Here is a 23,867-nt window from a genome sequence, read left to right as displayed (position 1 = left end):
GTTCAATTAGATGAGATTACTCTGAAAACATTTGGTTATTTTTCTTTTTTGTTTCTGTTGATTTATATCATACATATGAGATCAGAGTACACCAATATTTACTTAAAAGCTAAACTGGAATCATAATCTTACAAAGCTTGCAATCAGTGACAAATTAAGTGGAGGGTATACAGCTAGTGTCCGTATACTGAGACTGCCTGAAGATTTTGGATTTTAGTTTGTGGGCAGGTATATATAGAAGCAGGGCCTCTATACTTTTTTGCAAGTAATATGTAATAAAGGACAAGTTGGCAGAGAGGGACAACAAGAAATTAAGTTATCTTGTTTTTAAAAGAGAACTCAAGTTTAGGACCACCCACCTTATCCTTTCCTCCCACCCACAATTGTGAGCCCTTTCTAGGCTTTTTTTGTATCATTACAAGTATCCTGGACTGACCCCAAAATTCAAGCACCACCAAACCCAAGCTGCCACGCATCCAAGGAAAACACCTCTATGGCCGATGTCCCCAAGCCTCTGCAGCCGTCAACATCTCCCAAGCACCAGCCAGGGCTCTAATCAAGTGCTACCGGTGCAGTCAGATGGGTCACCATGCTGTGGAGAGCCCAGCTCCTCACCCTCAACCCACGAGTGTGCCAGTTGTAGCCGTGAAACCGCAAAGAGCTCCCAGAGGGGGAAGAGAGAAAACCAACTGGGCACATCAAGGCCTGGGTGTCGAAGCCTCACCTCCTGCCGAGCTCAAAGCCAAACCCCAATCCGAGCCACAGCAGATGCCGGCACTGTACAACAGTGACAAGGAAGGCGAGGAGGACCCTATGGTGAGTCAGCCCCAGGGCTTTTTTTTCTCATAGAACGCTCAGAACGGAGTTCCGGCACCTTTTTTGGATGGAACCTTGTAGGGTAGGCAAGGCGGGTTGTATAACATGTGTGAGTTCCGGCACCTTTTTCTTTTACAAAAAAAGCACTGGTCAGCCCATTACCTCTTTTGTCATGTGTGCGTGTGTGTGTAGTTGCTTTTTTTTAAAAAAAAGGCATTGGAAAAAAATCCACACCTTTGAAGAAACTGAGATTTGAAAACAATATTTTTACACACACACACACACAAAATTATAATATGTTATTGTTCTATTTTTCCTAATGTCCCTAAAGTTCCACCAAAAATTTCACAGATCTATGCTGAGCTACATGTAATCTCTTCTACTTGAAGAATGAGAACAAAGCATTACCAACAGTAATTTGAAAGAAATTCTCAAGCACATTGAAAATAAGATAAAGATAGAGAGAAAAAAACCTGCAAGTAAAGTCTGAGAATTATTATCAGGTGTACATATATAATTAGGGTATTTCCTTGTAACAATATTGGGCAGTTTAGAAACAAAGAATGAAGTAGTTAACCAAAGAAATTATAAGCATGAAAAAGGAAAAGAAAAAGGAAAGTTTACACAAAAGCCATAATTTGCCATACCTTTCTGTTCTGACAAATCATTCTTGTTTCTATCATGTCCAGTTCACATAGTGCCTTTTATTTTCCTGTCATTTCAAGATCTTATCACATCTGTCCAACCATAACTTTCTTTGGCTGCCCTTTCCTTTCAAACCACTTCCTCATCTGTTTGTGATTTGGTACCATTCATTCCCTCTATATGACCACAATAGCTCAATGCACTTGTTTCATACACTTTTATGTTTGCTTCAAATTCATTCAGTATCCATTCACTCTTGCTTCTATATCTTCTTGTCTGTCTGTCTGGCTGGCTAGCTAGCTAGCTGCACATGAACTTACATAGCCCATATCTCACATATAGTCAGCCTACTTTTCTGCTACTCCTAACATGCCAGTTTGTTTTCAGATATGAGCAGAAACATACTCATATTACACAGATATTTTTACATCTTTTGATAAACATCCATTTCTTGCAATGGACCATATTCTAACCATTACTATTTTATCAGCACATTGCATGAGCATTTGAACATCTTGAAAAATCTACTTTCCTCATTTTTAATACAATATGCACCTCATTCATCTACTGTAAATGCTTAAATACTCACTCTATTTTCTCCGTCAAATACAGTTACCTTAGTAAGCATTAGTTTTCAAGTCACATTCCTCACTGTATCATATAATCAACCTGACATTTGCTGTAACACATTCAGATTTTCAGCCTAAAACATGACCTCATCTGATACAAAAATATATACATTCACGTACCCAGTTAACATTCCCCAATGCCACCAAAAGCATTTCTTAATTTATTAAACAACCAAAATGACAGTCCCAAAGGTGCTTTTTCAAAAGGCAAGTGGTCTTTGTTTTTCCTTGAAGATGTTTCACTTCTCATCCAAAAAGCTTCTTCAGTTCATCTTGAATGAGAAGCAAAACATCTTCAAGGAAAAACAAAGGAAGTCCAGTTTCCTCTTGAAAAAGCACCTTTGGGACAACCATGACCTGGATGACAGAATCTTCATAGACAACCAAGGTGACATTACCCATTTGTGACTTATTCTCTGCTTAATCCTGAGGAATGTTATAAACTTTCTGTTTATTCTTATGCATAATTTACTTCCGTCAAACCCCATCCATTCTTTAACATTTCTCCAGTTATATCCTTTACCATTTTTCAAAATTTTGTCAGCATTTATTATGTTATTTCATCTATTTCATTTTGATGCTAAAGTTTATGCATCTTAGATTATATTTAGATAATCTGTTTATATTTAGCTTATAATATTCAGTCCCTTCCTTCATTATTCTTTTATTTTAGTTTCTTTCACTTATTTCCTTCTCCATGTCCCTATTTCCCTAAGATTCTCTGCTGACTCTACGTAAAAAAGGTATGTCCCACATTCAGAAGCTCTCATAATCCATTAATATTTCATGAGTTCTTTCAGTCTTTTTCCATAAACAGTCAAGTCAAAAGGGAATCCAGTAATTCATGAACACCTGCAGCACTATCATTGGCTGCATTTGGTTCAATCTGCTAGATGTTAAATATGATATCTTTTATGACAGTGTGGGAGTTCTGGAGAAACTTGTCTGCAATGACTTATTGTTAAGAAAAACAGAGTTAAATTCAAATACTGGAAAACCAGAATGAACACCAAATTTAATATTTCCAAATGATGGCATAGCTGCACAAGCCACAGAAACTCTTATTTACTCATCAGGCTATGTAGAGCCAAGGAAAACAGCACTGCAGCAGAGGAACTTTTCTTGCTAACTCTGGTAACCCACAAAAGAAATATAGCTGCTTGTGATAGCCTATTAAAAATCCTGCATGTTGGTCTATTGAAACAATCTGTGTATATGGTTCATGCGAAGATATGGTTTCTGAAAAAAAATGAACTACTTTTAAATTTAATCTGTGTATCTGCTGAGGAGATTTTTGAAAAGCTTATCTGCATTTGACTTGTTCCTTTTTTCTTTCCTGGTATAGCCTAGATTAAATTGTTTTATTCGTAGGGGTCCATAAAACAGAGTGAAAAGCTACAGCTAAGCATGGGAATGGAGGAAACATCTGAAATCCATTTAGCAATGCAGCCTAAAATGTGACAGCTGTGATGGATCACTACCTTCTGCTAGTATTGTAGAACCTTGAAGAACGTTACTAATTAAGAATGACCCATGTGCTTTTATATAAGAAAATAAAATAAGCAAACAAATTAAAATCTTCTCTGACAACTTTGATTTGCATTTCACAGGAAGTCTTGACTGTAGAGCAGAGAAGCATAGAGGCACTTCAAAATATTTTAAATTTAATGCCAATTCTAGTATTTCTCCACACATACAAAAATATCCCTTACTGAACATTGAGACTAAATTATCATGGTAAAGGCAAGACTTTGCCAAATGATATCAGTTGGCTATAAGAGCTATCAAGCTATTTGTTTAAGCTGGAAGAGTCAGTACACTTTTGCCAAGAAGCAGGAATCATGGCATGATGGTAGACCACATAAATTAGAATTTTATAATGCATGCTGTTATCCATTTAAATAAATAAAAAGTACTGATGACTCTAAGCTTGCCTTAGAGTAAAAGTAGTCTGTTCAAGATTTTGATCCAAATCATTGCTCCTGAAGAAATATTTTGGTTAGTACAATGGGTTAGTAAGGTATCAAATGAACTAGTTTGAATCCAAACATCATAATTTTGTACAGAACTAGAATTATTGAATCTTGATGAGCCCATCATTGTCTATAGAACTAAACTCTCTTTTAATAGTTAAAAGGATGGAAAGAGAGTGCGAGAAGATGAAATAAGGGGAGAGATAGTGAAGGAAGAGGTTATCCAGAAGAACAAGTGTAGATTCTCAGCCTTAAATGACACTTTGCATCTGCTTTCTGCCATGGGCTTTGTATTTTATACTGGCTCAGGTGGATTTTGTTCCCTTCAGATCCATTATCCCCAACTGTTCTATGGGAAGAATTCTAGAATTTATATGTGTAAATTTTAAAATATCTAAAGATAGTCCCCAACTTATGACTGATCGCTTAATGACCTGTCAAAGTTGCAATCCCCCTCCAAAGACTTAATAACTGGATTCAACATTTTGATGGTTCCCTCCACATAACCACCACATTTATACTCGTTTATAGCATCCCACATTCATGTGACAATGATTTATGTTTTTTGGTAGCCTTGTTGGCTCTTAGTCCTTGAGGAATGATTAAAGCTGCTCAAAGAATCTGGACGTTCTCCTCTGCTTTGATGGATTAGCTCAAATAAACAGATTTGATCATAGATAAAAACAAGCAGCTTTAGTTATGTGGGCAGATGGTACTGTGGGTCCAGCTTTCCCACACTGAGTAGCCCATAGTAGAGCAAGCTAGGGGAAATGGTGGTGATAGATCTATAAGAGCAATATATTATCTTGGAACATGTTTTTTAGCTTTGGCTGATATGCCAATTGCTTTATTTTCTGGAAGACATGACCTTGAAACTGGTGAATATGCTAACACAGCCTCTAGATTTAACTATTGTAATGTACTTTGTATGGAACTCCCATTGTGATTTGTCTAGAAAGTTCAGTCTTTCTAAAATAAATCATTGTACATTTATAAAAGATGCAGTTTCTACTACTACCTTCTACTGCAACCAAAAACATGCTTTCTACAAACTTCCTTCCTTCCTTCCTTCCTTCCTTCCTTCCTTCCTTCCTTCCTTCCTTCCTTCTTTCCTTCCTTCCTTCTTTCCTTCCTTCCTTCCTTCCTTCCTTCCTTCCTTCCTTCCTTCCTTCCTTCCTTCCTTCCTTCCTTCCTTCCTTCCTTCCTTCCTTGAAAATGCCTTTATGCAGGGTTTTTTTTTTGTTTTTTTGTCCAGAGAACAAAAATTGCCTTTGGACGTTATTCAATGTTGCAAATCATGCCAGTGTGGAGTTTTGCAGCTTTTTCTTAAATGCATCACCAATTCAATTAGAGACAGAGGGATTCTGAGGTGAATGTTCCATCTAATCATCATGACTAATAGCCAGTTGACAGATATTTTTGATTTCACAGATTGGTCTGTGGGTGGGATCCATATGTTTCATTGCCTACATAACATGTGTCACTCCCACACCATCACAACCAGGAGAGAAGAAGGAGATTACTCTTCACACAAGCAGAATGCAACATAATATTTAGGAAAAGCAGTATCAGGAATGGATATTGTTAAAATACAACTTCTGTAAAGGAAAAGACAAACTTACAGTATTTTTGTGTGGAATTTCAAAGCTAATATATGTGATAAAACTGGAGTGGGAAGTGAACATGCTTTCTTCATGTAAATATATAATATATATTTACATAGACACACGTGCATGCTCACACACACACAAACACACACACACACATACAAGTGTTATAAGATACCATGAAAGTAGGGTCAGATGCTCAATAGCATAACTTTAAAAATCTAATGCAGTGAGTAAAAGTATCTATGCATGTACCATAATGTTAATCATAATTTATATTTTTATTGCAAATATACAGTATGTGAATGTGTTTATGTATGTATGTATGTATGCTTGTATGTATGTATATGAATATGTGAGTGTATAGGTCATTTTTAACATAAGTCTCCATATGTGTGTGTGTATATATATATCCCAACTGCTTCCATGAGCCTAATTTCAGAAAAAGAGTCATGCAGCTTGTGGAGTAGCACCCCTGAATGCTACCAGATATTTCTGAATGACAGCTGCTGCCCCTCCTCCCCTCTCCTGGGATCTTGGCCAAACACCAAATCTGGTTGAACATATTTCAGAGAAGAAAACTGCCTCTTCCAGGCCAAACAGGTTTTGGTAATACAGATATTACTAATATTATCAACTTGTTGGTAATATTGGTAGGCTCTCTCACAGTGGTAGGATTCAAATAATTTAACAACTGGTTCTGTTCATCGATATCACTGGTACAATGTGCCTCACATATTTGTCATTACCACATTGTCGTCATCACCGCTGTGACATGCTTCGCATATTCGTCATCACCGGCACAACACACCACACATTGTTATCACTGGCTAGACATGCATCACATTTACATCATCATTGATGCGACGTGCATCAGATTGACATCATCACAGGCATGGCATGTGACACTGACATCATCACTGGAGCGACGCACATCGCATTGATGTCATCACTGGCATGATACGCTTTGTGGCAGCATCACCAGTATGATGCACTTCACAGATTTATGGTAACTAGTTTGCCGAACTGAACAAAAAATTAAGTATCAGTTCTGCTGTACCAGTCCAAACTGGCTGAATCCCAGCACAGTGCTCTCCTCAATAATAAGATCATAAATGAAAAGAGTCTTATTATTCACTATCTGGCATTAAGTAGATGCAGCCCTGTTAGTCTGCTCATTAGTCCTGGGCCTGAGTATAGAGGGCTAGAACAAGCTATTGGTATTAAACACAGATGGTGTCTTCCCTGAGCACCACCTGCTCTATGACTCATGTCAAAACATCCCTTTCCTGTCACTACCTGAATATTACAATATTCAATATTACAATTCCCCCAGAGCCTTTATCTCCCCCCACACACATCAGCCTTCCAGCTTCCCTAATTGGGGATCCAACAGTCCAAACACATGCATCCAATAATCTACAACCAACTGAGGGACAATAGTATGTCCCATGGTGCGTGAGCTCCAATTCTCAGCACAGTTATTACCCCTTATCCAGCAGTGTCACCTTCCCCAGCTTCTCTTACTAGCTGGTGGGGGGGCACCTGACCCCTTACTCCCGTTTTCCAGATCCCTTATATATAATAATGCTTTAGAAACCTGAAAATTGCCATTATATTTTATGTCCCGCCAGTCTTCCCTTTTGTAGGCTAAACATACTCACTTGCTTTCCCAACAGGATTTGGTTTCCAGTCCCTTCAATCTCTAATATCACCCCAAAATTGCTTGCAGAAAATGTTCATATTCAGAAAAGTACACAAAATATTTACTGTACAAGTATATCAGCATTTTTTTCTGCTGAGCTATTGATGAACAGAACCATGTAAAACTTATGGGCAAAAAGATGGAAGGTCAGCAAAATAAATTCACTGCTTTTTAGTTTTGCTTCAAAATAATTATTCCAAACTGAATGGACGTGTAATAGTTTTATTTACATGAAATGTATCGTGATAGCTATATGCATAAATAACACATTGACTTCTGTTAGCAATCAGCAGAAACACTCAGTTGCATCACCTTATATAAATCCCCAGATAATTCTGATTTGGCAATTGTATAATACAGAGAATATCTATTTTGAAATAGATATTACAGAAGTGTGAGCTGAATACTTTGGTTATGTGGCTAATCTGCTTTGGGATTGTTTATAACAGTGAATATCCAAGTTTTAAAAAATCATTATCCAACTATAGTACCCTTGTAGCAGAGTTACAAGTAGGTAGTATGTGAGATGAAGAATTCCAAATGACTTCTTGGAATCCTTGTTTTGTTAGCTCATAAAATTGGGAAGGAAGAACATTTCATTATGGTTGTCAAATAAAAATAGTTTCACCAGACGTTTTTCAGAGGAGATGTCTTACAATCAAAAGCAAAATCAACTTCCTTCCTTATTTGCTTATATGTTTTGTACTGACAGACTAGCCATCATTATGTCTTAGCACATAATAATATTCTGGACAGACATAATATTTTCAGGGGAAAATGGGACAAATATAGCAATCTTGATTCACCTCTTCCCTCCATTCCCATACATTTATGCTCACAAAGTAGTTAAAGGGTTAGACATAAAATTTAACAGTGACTTTTTTTTCCTTAACTACAGAAAAGAAAATGTCAAGTTTTCTCTCAAAAATATCATCTAAGAAATGTTAGCTCAGATCTGTACAAAAGGTATGTTCCTTTTCAGCTCTACAAGTTTTTTGTTCTTGTTACAGAAGCTGACAATCAGAATAATGTCTTCCAAGAGAGTTTCCAAATGTATGTTTCAGATAAAACTGAAAACATAGAGACCTTCATCGTGTATTTTCTACATGTCCATAATGAATATAGAGCAGGAGAGCAAGAAGATTTTCTGTAATGAATTATAGTTTTCAAAGACCTTCCTATGCATTTCTGTTATATATCATTAAACAAAAAAACTTACCATCATTGCAGTCTGTTTTTACATTTATCGTATGGATTGTAAGAAAGTTTTTTTTTAAAAAAAGAATAATATTGATTCATAAGCACATCAATTCTATTCCCCTATATATGGCCTAGATGCAATGATTACAGTTAGAATTGGGCAGGCAGGTATTATGTGAGTTCAGACAGCATGACAATTGACCCTAGAACCGAACCTGTTATTTTAATCTCATGGTCCTTTGAGCAGGCTGTGCTTCAAAATCTGTGTGTTGTGCCAAAATGATTGGCAGTTTCATCATGGCTAGAAACAGCTGCTTTATAAACAGAGAACTCAATAGTCCTTCAGTCCAAACCCATATTTAGGCCTCAGGAAAAGAAGTTAATGTAAGAGTTTTCAAAATTTGAACTGCCATGACCTCTCTAGAATGATCAATGAACTTGTGCGCCCTTTTCTACTCCATGAATAAAGCAAATAATTTAAGTGGGGTTGGGGTTAAGGAAGAAATAAATACATCACTTACTTTTTAATACTCATATTTTAGACTATGTATCCCAGAGGTTCTTAAACTGTGTGACATTACAACTTTCCACTGGGACTTAAGAAGGTAAAAACAAAGAGCAAAGCCCAAAGCAAATTTTAAGAGCATTCTACTTTTCCCACAGAAACACAATACTGTAAGCTTTTAAAAATGTGCCTTTACTAAATTGCTTATGACCTGCCAAGGATTCCCAATACCCTGTTTAAGAATTTCTGCATTAATGTATTAATCTATCATATCTCTAAGTTTCAATCTTAAATTATATAACATGAAAACTGAATGAATACAATACATCTTAGGACGCTGTAACTCAAAGTAGGCAATATTATTCTTTTTAGCTAGAATGGCCAGTTGTGGAAATTATAATCCTAATACTTTTAAAAAATTACAGAATTATAAATAGGAAATAGTCCTAATATTTTAAGTGTATATTGTTGCTTATTCCTTCTTTCACCTTTAATGACTGCAGAATATAACATAGTACAGGTAGTCCTCAAGGTATGAACCTAATGGAGCATGCCCATTAGGTTCATAAGTCAAAAAAATTGTCAAATGAATCAGACTCAATTTTACAAATTTGTAAAATCAAATTCATTATTTGAATCAAATGGATTGTTAAATGAACAAAGATCTGACTTACTATTTCCTCTACTTGAACTGAGAGGCTTTCTCAGATGCTGCCGACTGCCCACCAGCTGTTTCTGGTGCAGCTTTTAGATCAGGAACTAAATTGCCTTCAAGCAGGCTGCAGAGCTCTCAGTTTGCAACTGCTTTTTTTTAAAAAAAATTGTTGCTAGTCTACTTAAAAAAACAACAACCACTTGCCACTAATTAGCTTAAGAGTCTCCAGCCAAGCATCCAGAGGGAAATGGGAGAGGGTTTTACAAAACTGTCAGCTTGCAACAGTAACAGAGATGGAAGTGACCTTGAGGTCATCTAGTCTAATCCACTGCTCTCACAAGAGAGTATTTCTGATAAATTCCTATCCAGTCTCTTCTTAAAAGCTTTCAGTGATGGAGCACCCACAACTTCTGTAGGCAATTTAAATTTAAAACCTACAAACTACAGTAATATATGCTAATCTCCAAAATAAAATCAAGGAAACACAACATTATAGAATGTTTTGTGTAGATGCTGGCTAGCATTTCTACAAGCAGTTTCAAGGAAAATGCCAGCAAACTTTATCTTTGCAAAATACTGTACTTACAAACACAATAATTTCCAAAGTACAGTACTTAAAAAGAAGAACAGTTTCCAAAGTGCTTACAAACAAATAGTTTGCAAGCACTATAGAATAGTAAAATATTTTAAAATAGTTACAGAAGCAATTCTAGCACTCCAGTCCTCAAGCCCAGGCAGTGCCAGTTACAAAAATCACTGGCTCTTGTTTGGCCATGTGAACAGGGACAAAAAAACAACAACACTTCTGGCTTCAGGAAATTGCATTTGTAACCTGAACAGCACAGGAAAGTCACAGAGTTAAAAATGGCTGTCACTGTGACTGAATCCAACTCATATGGCTACAGATGGGTGGCCCACAGATTGGATGTGTCACAGGCAGGCCATGCCCATCCCGGCTCCGCAAAGGCAAAAAAGTCGCAATACATCATGATATGTCACATGACACCCATGCTGTATAATGTGGAGAGAATGGAATATGACAACTGCTTTTGGCCAAACCTTAATTATAGAAACAGAAATATTTTTTATCATGAGTATCAGCCAGCCACCACTGCCAAAAAAGCTAATACAATCCTGGGTTGTATAAACAGAGGCATAGAATCAAGATCACATGAAGTATTAGTACCACTTTATAAAACCCTAGTAAGACCACACCTGGAATCCTGCAACCAGTTTTGGTCACCATACTACAAAAAAAGATGTTGAGACCTTGGAAAAAGTTCAGAGAAGAGCAACTAAGATGATCCAAGGCCTGGAGACTAAAACATATGAAGAATGGCTGGAAGACTTCATTTTGGCTAGTCTAAAGAAAAGAAGAAATAGGGGTGACATGACAGCAGTATTCCAGTATTTGAGAGGCTGCCAACAAAGAAGAGGAGGTCAAACTGTTTTCCAAAGCACCAGTGGGCAAGACAAGAAACAATGGTTGGAAACTGACCAAAGAAAGAAGCAACCTGGAATTAAGGAGAAAGTTCCTAATAGTGAGGACAATTAAACAGTGGAACAGCTTCCCCTCAGAAATCGTGGGTGCTCTATCACTGGAGGTTTTTAAGAAGAGACTGGACAGTCACTTGTCTGAGATGGTATACAGTAGGTTGTCCTGCGGGGGCTGGACTAGAAGACCTCCAAAATCTCTTCCAGCTTCTATTCTATTCTATTCTATTCTATTCTATTCTATTCTATTCTATTCTATTCTATTCTATTCTATTCTATTCTATTCTATTCTATTCTATTCTATTCTATTCTAGTCTAGTCTAGTCTAGTCTAGTCTAGTCTAGTCTAGTCTAGTCAAGTTACATAATACTCTGTAGACCTGTGTGAAGCATTCCTGGTTCAGTTTAAAATGAATACAAAAAGCATGATTTATTCTGAGTTAGTAGTTTAAGATTTGATGGTATCCAGTTTGACTTCAGATGCTTCAAGATTCAAGACTTAATTTGAAAGAAGATCCACGTGTGACCTTCGTATTTTATTTTTTGGCATAATGAGGTGAAGATAGCTAGGATATCTCTGGGCAAGAGTCAGAAAAATGAAAGCTAAAGTCTTTTGTGGACTCCTGTGCATTAATGCTCTATGTTTCTGGGGTGCCAGGAAGGTTGGAGATGCCAGGAAGTCTTAGTTGGTTGTTAAATTGACCTTTCTTGGAAATTACCTCATAATTTCAGTTAAAATGTATTTGTGCCAAGGTCATGAATTAACTGCAATACCCTTCAGTCAATTAGGTAGTTAATTAGTTCAGATAGCAGAGAACAAGATGACACAATGATATACAGGGATCCAGAGATAAGGAAGCTACAGAAAAAGATAGTGGTATATAGTGGTATTTGCAGTCTTGCCACCACACCTCCCAGTGTCTGATATTTATCCATTCATGATCATAAGTGTACAATCTGTCCCAACTGTGTAGAATTTAAAAGACCTGCCCTAAGTCCCTATGTAGAATGCTAAGAGATAAACTGAGTTTACTGTTTGATTGATAGGTCTGGCAGGAAAGCAATACTTTCCTTGAGTATGAGTCAGAATAAAGTTAGGCTTTGTGGCTAGCCACACTGAAGAAGCTGAGAGCTGAAAAAGTGAATGAAACCCAGAATAATGTTAACTTTGCCATCCCAAATGAGCTCTGAGAAACAGAGATTTTAATGAGATGATGACCTCACTATATCTCTTAATCCTACTCCACCCTACTCCCAGCATTCCTCTTCTAAAGTACTAAAATTGTAATGTTGTAATTTTTGAAAAAGCAATAGAAAGGCCATTGGATCTCTGAAGAACTTCAGAGTGATCCAAGTCATTGATCTGAAGAAAGTTCCTACTTCTACTTGCAAGTGTGCTTTGAAGGAGAAATTGAATTGAAACTTTGTCAACAAATATCACCCGTTTGATTACCCATTGGGATAACCTAATATTCCATAAAAGTACAGGAATTAATTAATTAATTAATATTAGTTCCTACAGTCATAGCCAGCTCACATTTGGATGATGAAGAGGAGTTTCAGGAGGGTCATCAGGCAGAGTAGATTTAGCTGAAAAAGCAGTATAACCAAGAGAACCACTATCAGTAATTGCAGAAGATGAAAAGGCAGAGCTAAGACCTTCTCCCAATGCAAGGGCCTACTGCAAAGAGAAGAGGGCTTGACAAAGGTATTCAGCAAGATTATTGGCCAGAAAGGACTCCACCTGTCAAAAAAGCAAATCAGGGTTATACAGCTCTATATAAGGGGAGCTGCTCACTTCACAGATCTGTTAGTGACAACTTTCCATTTTCCTTGACACTTCAACTCTTTAGCCTGCCTTATCAAGTAATGGTCCTAGAATCTAATATCAAGTTTGTTTGTTTGTTTGTTGTATCTTGTTTAAAATTTGAACTCTTTCTTGCCTCTAATTAAAGCTGCTTGAGTTTTTATGGGCTGAGTATTTGGGGCATGAAGAACTACATTTTTTTTCAAACACTTTTCCTGTTATAGATCTTTTTGAAAATATTTTTAATAAAGATATAAGACTTGCTAGTGTATCTGTGATTTCCATGGTTTGGAACAGGGCACCTACTTCACTGTAGGGGACCCCTGTTTGTATACAATTTTCAAGGTAATAGAAAATGTCTTTCCAATTTCTCTTGGTGATGGTTTACAGCTTACTGTCAACTTTAAAATGAGTATGGTTGTAGCCATTTTCCCTATTTACTTTCGGTTGACACATAGAAAGGAGGGAGAGAGGTTGCCAGGTGCTTCACTAGTCTAAATATACTTTTATCCCATGAGAACCAATGTTATCGGCTGCTCCCGAGATTGCAGGCTGGGTGTTGTGTAAAAAGCCCACGAAGAAGATGTATTGGGGAATGTAGTTGCTTGCATAGCCTTAGGGATGGGATTTCTTAACTGTATTTGGGGAATTGTTACGTCTGTCTTCAGACTTGGTTTCACTTTTGATGTGCCAATACTTTGTAACTAATAAACATGGTCTTTGAGGAATTTGCAAGCCTCGAAGTTCTGCTTTATTTGTCTATGTCTATCGGAACCATGACACTTTATTGTAGATGATTCTGCCAGTGTTGCTGTACATCTACCACTCTGGAGCTTCCTAGATCTTTTCAAATTTGAAGAAATCGGCTGAGAAAAATTTCCTTCTGAAATCTAGTTCTTTTCTTGGAAGTGAATCGAAGCAAGAAAACCAGGAAAGCTGAAGTCCATGGAAAGGCAGAACTCATATCTCTTAGACATCTTATAATTTAATAAGTGCAATAATATTACATTCTAGTTGTGAGAATTTCATAAAAATTGTTTATTACCTTGAAATAAAACTTCAAAGACAATTTCTTTTATCGAATTAATAATGATCAGTAGAAAGAAATGCAAGGTATTTTTTCAGCATAGCACTAAATCATTCCACTGGTCTGTCTTACATAGATGTAGCTACTGACAGTTCTCAGAGCTTTCATCAGTCTTTCTTAAAAGGCTATCCCATGGAGATATGATGGAAAAGGTATGCAGAAAAATCAAATAATACCAAAGTTAAAAGCAAAGACAAGAATGAAATGACTGGAATTTGTGTAGAGCCATTTTTGGCTCCTGCTGATTGTCAGCATGCTCTAATTACTGAGGTAGGACATCTGAAGAGCAATCAGTAGCATTGGAATAATTAGATCATTCTCCCAATATTCAACCTTCCAGAGAAGGCCAAACTAACAATGCATGCTGGAGTTATTGTGTGGCCTCAGGGGTGCTTATCTCTTTAGCAGGAGAATAAGTATGTCTTCTATGTATTGTTTTATAACTCAAGTTCTATTTAAGAACATTCTTCCATTATACACTTTAGGATTCTACTTATTTGGAAGGTTCCAGGGATATTTAAACACACTGAATGATTGGAGGACATATGTAGCTTGTCTGCTAAAGCTAACCATATTATTAAAACATAAAAAAATAAAAACAAGTGGAGATAAACCTTCAAGGATTATTTAGGGACTCTGAATGATCAAGATTTCATGTCTGATATCTTGGGGTTCTCTTGCCGTCAATCTTCAATCTTCAATCTTCAATTGAGGGCAAGAGAAGAAGGGGACAACAGAGAATGAGGTGGCTGGATGGAGTCACTGAAGCAGTAGGCGTGAGCTTAAATGGACTCCAGCAGATGGTAGAGGACGGGAAGGCCTGGAGGAACGTTGTCCATAGGGTCGCGATGGGTCAGATACGACTTCGCAGCTAACAACAACAACAAGATCTTGGGGTTGTTGTTTTTTTCAGTTGAAATTTAATGAATTTTCATGTTTCTGGTAACCCTTGGTTTGGACCTATGGGTAGAACATTGTGGAGGATCCCTTTCATACATTATGTTACAACAGGCAAATCCAAGATTTTCCATCAGAAACTTCATCAATAGGGAGATGCATCCAACACAGCTTCCTGTTTTCCCCATGACAACAACCCTGTGAGGTGGGTTTTCTGAGAGAGTACAACTGACCCAAAGTCACTCCATGACTATATGTGGCTGGTTAACTGGCTGTCTTTATCTCTACAACTCTGAAAGAGCATTAAAAAAATTCCATTCCTTGGGATGGGTTATATACATTGTAAATAAAAATAACATAAGTAGATAGAATACTAACATCGAGCAAATCTGCAGTTATATTTAGATATAGGTCAATTCCATATGAACTCCAACATTACTTCATAGCAGATGCATAGAATTTATTGAGATATTTAACCTCTCTCCTCTGATGTTACTTTCTTTGGAGTTTCATGTAGGGAGTACTATTAATTTATAACTTTCTTTTCACATAAGCATACACAACCCATGGCAGTTTCAGCAAATTTTATCTTATCTTTAGAGGTTGATGAGAATCCACAAATGCAACACAGACACACATACCTGTATATTGTCAGAGTATGGATGGTCATCTATTACCCCCAAAACCATTAATCATTTACAATTAAGCTGACTAAACATCTAAAAATACCTGCATCCTTCAGTTCCTTTTTCAAATATCAAAGATTTCATAAAGTGAAACATTTTCTCCTATTAAGTAAACAAAAGTTCAGTCAAATATAGAAATCAAATATCTCCCAGTGATATTTACAGATACTGTATGTGTGTATGTATGTATGTATGTATGTATGTATGTATGTATGTTTGTAAGTGTTTATGCATTTTCTTTCTTTTTTTTTAAATATTGATTTAATTTATTTGTTCATTCCTATTAAAGTTAAGTAATGAATCAAATTTCATCGAGAGGATAATCCTAGAAGAAAAAAATATTTTTAATGGTTGTTTAACTGCATAATCTAACAAATCTGTATAGTTACTAGATAGGTCTCAATTGTTCAGTACGTGCATGAAGGAATACTGCCTCAGGCACAATAAGAAATAACAATAATAGCATTTATATGAGGAAAAACAAGAAAAACATTGCAAGAAAAAAAAGAAATGTGAAATACAGTATAGTAATAAAATATTGCTTCATCAGTATTATAAATTCATTTCAGTAGATGTATTTAGCTAAGTCACTAAAATCCTGGTATCAGATGAACTAGGTGTCTATATATTTACAAATGGAGCTTATTCACAATAAAGCCTACCTCTACTACGGTCTTCTCTATTCCACCAGTGTAAGAGAGTCGCCCTACCGTTATCTGCAAAAAAGTTGGACAGCAGAAGAAAGCAATAAAGTGTTCATCCATTTTCTGCTCCTTCCTGACACATCCTGTTTTCTGCTTTTGTTGTTATTTGCAGACTGAGTGTCCTCAAACATTGCTCAGCAATACTTCTATGACTGCCCAACTATTTAGCTAGAAAAAAATTGTCTGCATATACTTTAAGAATGTTAGTAATACTTTTAATGTTCTAGATATAAAGGTAAAGGTAAAGGTTCCCCCGCACATGCGTGCTAGTCGTTTCTGACTCTAGGGGCCGGTGCTCATCTCCGTTTCAAAGATGAAGAGCCAGCGCTTGTCCGAGGATGTCTCCGTGGTCATGTGGCTGGCATAACTAGACTCCAAAGGCGCATGGAACGCTGTTACCTTCCCACCATAGTGGTCCCTATTTTTCTACTTGCATTTTTATGTGCTTTTAAACTGCTAGGCTGGCAGAAGCTGGGACAAGTAACAGGTGCTCACTCTGCTACGTGGCACTCAGGATTCAACCCGCCAAACTGCCGACCTTCTGATCGACAAGCTCAGCATCCTAACCCACTGAGCCACTGCGTCCCTGTTCTAGATATGTATAGGCAACATTTATTACTATCTATATCTTTATTATTATTTATATCTTATTATTATCTATTATCTATAGACAAACCGGTCAGTCCTAGAGGAGATCAACCCTGACTGCTCTTTAGAAGGTCAGATCCTGAAGTTGAAACTCAAATACTTTGGCCACTTAATGAGAAGGAAGGACTCACTGAGAAAGGTTGAGGGCAAGAGAAGAAGGGGACAACAGAGAATGAGGTGGCTGGATGGAGTCACTGAAGCAGTAGGCGTGAACTTAAATGGACTCCAGCAGATGGTAGAGGACAAGAAGGCCTGGAGGAATGTTGTCCATGGGGTCGCAATGGGTTGGACACGACTTCGCAACTAACAACAACACTTAACATTATTCTTGTAATATCCTTTCTTAGAACATTTACACAAACACCCACCTACTGATGCACACACACAGCATCTTCCTGAGCAAAAATGTGGGATGTTGAAGCCAGATTGAGGCAATCTGTTATATTGTGGGCGACCGTGTGGAGACAATGAGGAGACAGCATAATACATAATGCTTTTATTGATTACATGCTGGAACTGAACTGCTCCCCACCCCTGGTGCCCCTTAAATGTTACTGATGCCCCCTGCAGTCAGCCAACCCGGTTGCTTCGTGTTCCCACCGGCCAGGTGACACCCAACCCGGTGTCCTATATTTCCCACCAGACAGGTTGACCAATCAGGCCGCCTGACCAATGCCACCTGGTGTTATGGTGGCATACACAACACAATCCTCTTGGCAGGCAGCAGCAGCCTGCAAGTTTTCCTGCCAGTTTCTCCAATGACTTTCTGGGGAAGCCCACATAGAAGGCTGCAAATGGTGATCACATGATCACAGGACATTTGACAACCGTTCATAAGTACAACTAGATAACCAAGCACCCAGACTGCAATAGGACCATTGTGGCTCATGTGGTTAGAAAATGCTGGCTTGACAATCAGCAAGCCTGCGTTCGAGACCCAAGTGCTGCCTTGGCGTGGAGTGACCTCGTCCTTTGCTCCAGCTTCTACTGGTAACATGAAAGGAGCCCCCAACTAGGTGTCCCCAAACAATAGTGATGTCACTGGGTAATCCTTTCAACCCAGAAGCTCCTCCATGCTTCTGACACAAGTATGATGATGCAATCCAGACTGCAATCCTGTGACTGGGGAGGGCATAAATTTTTACAATGACAAGAAGTGTTTTATAAGCCATAATCACCCTTTCCAAGGTGGTTGTAAATTCAAACATTTGTCAAACACATTTTTTATTTTTATTTTTATTTTAATTCCATTTATATCCCGCCCTTCTCCGAAGACTCAGGGCGGCTTATAAGCTTGTTTATAAGTTGAGGACTACCTACATACCTTTTGTTGCTTTGGATCAGAGATGCCCAAATCTTATGAGAGACAATTAATGTTCAAGTCTGTTTCATGCCCCTCAATATTTTCAAAGACATTAAAAATCTATGCATAGATTATTTATATCGAAAACAATTTTAATGGTTTTAAATATTATCATGTGCTTGTATATTTTCTTACCACCATCACCATCATTCAGAAGTAGGAGGACAAAAAATAGATTACCTTTCTTTATACAGCAATGTTGATCTGACTGTTAAGACTGGTCAATCAAATATGAAAAAGGGAGATGGAGTTTTATGCAATTAAGTGAGAAATGAATATTGGCTGGCATAACAATCGTGTCTTTGATTTTAGTATTTAAAAATTCCCCCCTTTTTTTTCTAAATCCAGCTCAAGAGAAAGTTGTTTTTCTTTCTTAGTGCAATTCCTAGAAATTACTGGGGGGAAAACTGGCATGAGTACAGAATACACATAAATACAAATAAGTATAGAATATAAATATAGAAACAAATATAACCCCCCAGACAGAGGGGGCCTTGGTGGAGCAGTGGGCTAATGCCTCCTTAAGTAACACCATCTGCCTGCAATTAGTGCAGGTTCGCATCCCACCAGGTTCAAGGTTGACTCAGCCTTCCATCCTTCCAAGGTAGGCAAAATGAGGACCCAGATTGTTGGGGGCAATTAAGCTGACTTTGTAATAATGCCACTTGGGTGTGTGTGTGAAAGCCCTAATAAGCAGGCATATACATAGAATGAAGGCTACTGCTAAGCTTGTAAGCCGCCCTGAGTCTTCGGAGAAGGGCGGGATATAAATGGAATTTTTAAAAAAACCAATAGGGGTGTGAATTATACATTCACTTGGGCTGCATTACAGTCTCAGAAGATCAAAATACAAACTTAATATGATTTTTCCAGCCCCAGAAATCCCCTTCCCAAATGCTCCAGATGTATACATTTAGGAATACTTTTCATCGTTTTCAGCCTCCACCTCCTTAAACTATCCATGTTTCCTTCAGTAGTAAACTAATGTATCTTTCTTTTCCTCTTTTCACTTTCTCCTTAACTACCAAGAACATCTGGAGATGTCAGGATGACAACATGATGAGAAATATAAAATGGACTTGCTGAGTCTTTCTGTAATCCCTTTCCAGTCATCTCTCACCATCCTCACTTAGGAAGCTGTCTTTCCCCCTGTGTATGTATAATCTGGTATAAGTTTGTAGACTGTAAAATGAAGCAGTTTCAACCAAAGTCTTATTAGAATGGTTAAAAAAGATGGTTGAATGAATAGATGAATAGACTGATAGATGAAAGTATGAATGGAAAGATGGATGTAAATATTATAAATCACACATCAGGAACAAATGAGATATGTGGAACTTCTTGTTTCTGGAAAGTGTGACCTAAAGATAGATTAAAAGATTCATATTTTAATACCTCCTGAGCTTTCTCTTGTTCTCATAGAGAATGGAAAAGATCAAAAGGAGGTGAGATGGGCAGTATAGAAATGTGATAAGTAAATAAAATAGAAGTTTGAATAAACTTGATATAAAAATGTGCTACTCCATGCACTGACTTGGGAAGTAGCTTTCACAATAAATAGGTTTAATATGACATTAGTATCAAATTTTGACAGTTTTTCATTAAGATTTGTCTTCTGTAAAGTTATGCTTTGTAAAACATTGTAAAATTTCCACACTGGATCTAAAATAGCTGTGATATTAAAAAAAATCTGTGGCATACCACTTGTTGTCACAGAATGTCATTCAGTTAAAAAGTCACAAATTTTATATTTTGAAGAAATTATAACAATATTTTCTCTTAAGTATTGTGGCATTGTTGATGAATTAAATGAAACATTAAAGAGTAGCTTAAGAAAAACCTTATGATATACAGTAACTTTCCTTCCACAGTCATGAAACATGAAGCAATTTTTTTTATTTTGTCATCTGTCAGCTATATTTCATTTTTCTTGGCTAAAATGCCTAATACATGATTTTTTTTTATTTAAGAGCCTTCATTTAGTGAATGGAAATAAGTAAATAGAACATGCACATCATTTTTTTTCTCTTCTGACAGTTGCAATACAATATGGGTTATAGTAATTAATCAATTATTTAAATACACTAAGGAGGTTTGTATGTAATGATAGGATGAAAGAACGGACATGACATTTTCAAAACCTTCCCATTGTATTTTAGGAAAATAAAATATTTATGCTGTGAAGGTTGATGGGAGGGAATTTGGGAATCCTGCACCAAATAAAACTGAGAGGAAAACGAATAATACATTTCCAAGAAAGTTCAAATATAATTTGTATTATCAGGGCAAAATGATTCCATATTGTGAGGGTAGTATTTCCTGTTTAGCCTAAGTGATTAGGTAACATTGCAGAAATCAGGGAAGTTTTATATAAAAAAGAATTATGCTAAAATAATAACAACAAATTATAAATGCACACAGTAATATTAAAGGATCAATGCAACCTCAAAATTGATAATCATAGCTATTCATATAAAGGGAAGAAAGAAAAAAAGACTGGAAATTATGTTATGAACACAATAACTCCAAAATGTCAGACTGTATCATCTCATTCAAGTCTTTTTTACTTGTATTTTACTGAAATATACAAGAATGTTAATGAGCAGCACATATGCAGCCGCACGAGTTGTGATGGGAGTCTCCCGATACTTCTATGTAACGCCTCTTCTCTGTGAGCTGCATTGGCTTCCAGTTGCCCTCCAGGTGAGATTCAAGGTACTGGTGATGACCTATAAAGCCCTAAATGGCATGGGCCCGGATTATCTTAGGGAGCACCTGCTGCCAGCATCAACTTCCCATCGTCCTGTGCGCTCCCATAGGGAGGGCCTCCTTAGGGTGCCACCAGTCAGGGAGTGCTGGTGGGTGATCCCCAGAGGGAGGGCATTCTCTGTGGGCGCGCCTGCCCTATGGAATGACCTACCTGTGGAACTCCAGACCGCCCCCGACCTGTGCTCGTTTTGTCAGGACCTGAAAACTTGGCTCTTTGATCTACCTGGCCTGGACTGAGGAGTTTTAAGTTTTAAACTTTGTTTTAGTTTGTTGGGCTAGTAATTAATTTAATTTATTTTAATTCTATTTCTATTTTAACCTTTATATTGTTTTTAAACTTTGCCCTGTAAACCGCCCTGAGTCCTTCGGGAATAGGGCAGTATATAAAAACAAACAAACAAACAAACAAACAAACAAACAAAATAAATAAATAACTTATATTTTATAATATCTTTTTACCCAATCCTCATGCTCCCCTATCCAAAATTCTTGAAGTTTTGAGATTCCAAATGCTGAGAATATATCCAAGAAAATTACACACTTCTTTGGCATACAGCAATTGATTCAGAATCAATTAAATTGATTCAGAATCAGTTTAAGAATCCAGTTGATTTCAAATCTGAAAAACAAGAATACTAGGGGAAAAAAAAATAAACTGCATGGGTTAATATTCCAGTCACCACCAGAAGGATGTTAGAGCCATGCTTTATTAAGCATTTCTAAGGTATCCTGTACACATAGAGAAAAATAATATTTTGTATTAACCTAATCACAAGATCCGAAATGCCATACAGGAAAGAAATAAACAAGTCTATTTTATTCCTTCAGTATATAGTTGGAAAAGGGATAGTGTTGATATGAGACTCTACAAAAGAATTTTGCTTTATCAGGCTTAGAGTTGTGATTTTTTTCTTTTTGCCTGGACTGAGAAATGACAGACGTGAGCCTTGGTCTGCTTACGAATGGGACAATTATAAACCAAGAGATTCACTCTGTCTCCAAGCACAAGTAGACAAAACTCCCAGTCTGCCCTGGGCGAAAAGTATTTGGGTGCCTTTGGGTCATTTGGAAACGAAACACTCCATTTCCAAATGCCCCATAGGGACCCAAATCCTTTCATCGGGATGGAGAAATGACAGAGACTGGAAGCTTTGTCTGCTTGCAAATGGGGTGCTTGGAGACGGAGCGAATCTCTCAGTTTCTAAGTACCCCGTTCACAAGCAGATGAAGCTTCCAATCTCCCCCTGGGTGAAAAGTGTGCAGTGCATCCAGATTACCTGTCTCACCCCACACCTCTGCCTCCATGCTTGGACTTACCTACGCTAGGCCAAAAGGCCAGCGGGCTGCGGCTGCTACCAGACACCGTCAGCCCCCAAGTGCTCACTACTGCTTGTGCTGGCCACGCCCACCCCCCTGGGCTTATGTTTGGAGTAGAACTTACATTAGGCCCACTCCAAAAAATCAGTCTAGGGCTTATTTTTGAGATGAGTCTTATTTTCAGGAAAACATGGTAGATGAACTAATTCTATTTTATTTTAGGCCTCAGTAACAGAATCTTGCAAGTCTGAAAATATAAACTTCCCACCAACACTTTTGACTTTCTGATCAGTTATGACTGGTCTTTCCTAAATTTTGTTCTCTGACCAGTAAGTCACTGGGGATCCTGTCTTTCTCGTCTGATTTTTGTTAGACAGATCCCTTCTTCTTGTTTCCCAAAGTCATACACACATTCTGTTACAGCAGTGCTTTGCATTTTAATCTAAATCCAATCAAAGAATGGAACTTGCAAGATCCTAAGAAAAGATGCAACTGTTTTAAAGATAAGCAAGTAGGTGTTACACTGGTGCTACAAATGTTCACTTCTATTGATATCATATTATGTTTTCATCCCATTTCTTTAAAAAAATACTGTATATTTTAATTGATTTCCATATTAAATTACAGCATCTCAAAAACAAAATATGCTTATATGCAAGTTTGGAAGGATATCTAATAAATAAAGAAAAAGTTATAGGTTTTCCTGATATGAATTTCTTGCTGATATATTACTTGTTTGTCCACTGCCGCCACCTCCCAGATTACTTTTTCTGCATTCAAACCTAGTAACTCAATAACAGGCTCTGATTGATTCCTGCCTTCCTTCCTTTCAATCCTTGGAAGATCAAGATAGGAAAAGAAATTTGGTTATAGTTTTATAGGTTTTTCTTTTTATTCCCTGTCCATCTTTCTTTTTATATTTTATCTTTTGGGTTTAAGTCATTTGTGTAAGGAGCATTTCTTTTTGCAGATTGTATATAGACCTCCCTGGGATTTCTGTGGGTCTGAAAAGCAGTATGAAATTGCTATAATGATAAATATGAAAGCTATAAATGCAGATATTCTGCAAAATTACAAAATAAGAAAAAAAGGAAGCATGATTTTAGGTTGTTTACCCCAGCCCATTCCTCTTTGGCTCTAAGCCTATTATGTGTTCTAAAGAATAACTTTGCTTTTGTGGTTTATATCATCCTCAGATTGCATTCCACAATTCATTTCATCCCCTTACACAATGAATGTTCTATAAGTCATGGTTAGCAGTTGTTCGTTCTATAAATTTTCTTCTTTCTCTGCATCATGCTGCTGAGATATCGACATTAATCTCTGCAAGGGTGGACAGATCAGCCGCAATGGATCATTTC

The 23,867-nt window shown here is 37.2% G+C and overlaps 1 pseudogene across 1 annotated transcript in view; it reads left to right on the top strand.

Annotated features, from left to right (window-relative positions):
• Positions 1-579: 579 nt before the first annotated feature.
• Positions 580-23,867, top strand: part of LOC310635242 (dual specificity mitogen-activated protein kinase kinase 3-like) — a 151,128-nt pseudogene continuing 127,840 nt past the window's right edge. Inside the window, exon 1 of the transcript in view lies at positions 580-816. The product of the transcript in view is annotated as a dual specificity mitogen-activated protein kinase kinase 3-like (transcript). The remainder of the gene's footprint in view (positions 817-23,867) is intronic.

Source organism: Vipera ursinii (genome assembly GCF_947247035.1).
Source record: "Vipera ursinii genome assembly, chromosome: 1".
Classification (NCBI taxonomy): Eukaryota; Metazoa; Chordata; class Lepidosauria; order Squamata; family Viperidae; genus Vipera; species Vipera ursinii.
This window is presented reverse-complemented; position numbering and strand designations above follow the sequence as displayed.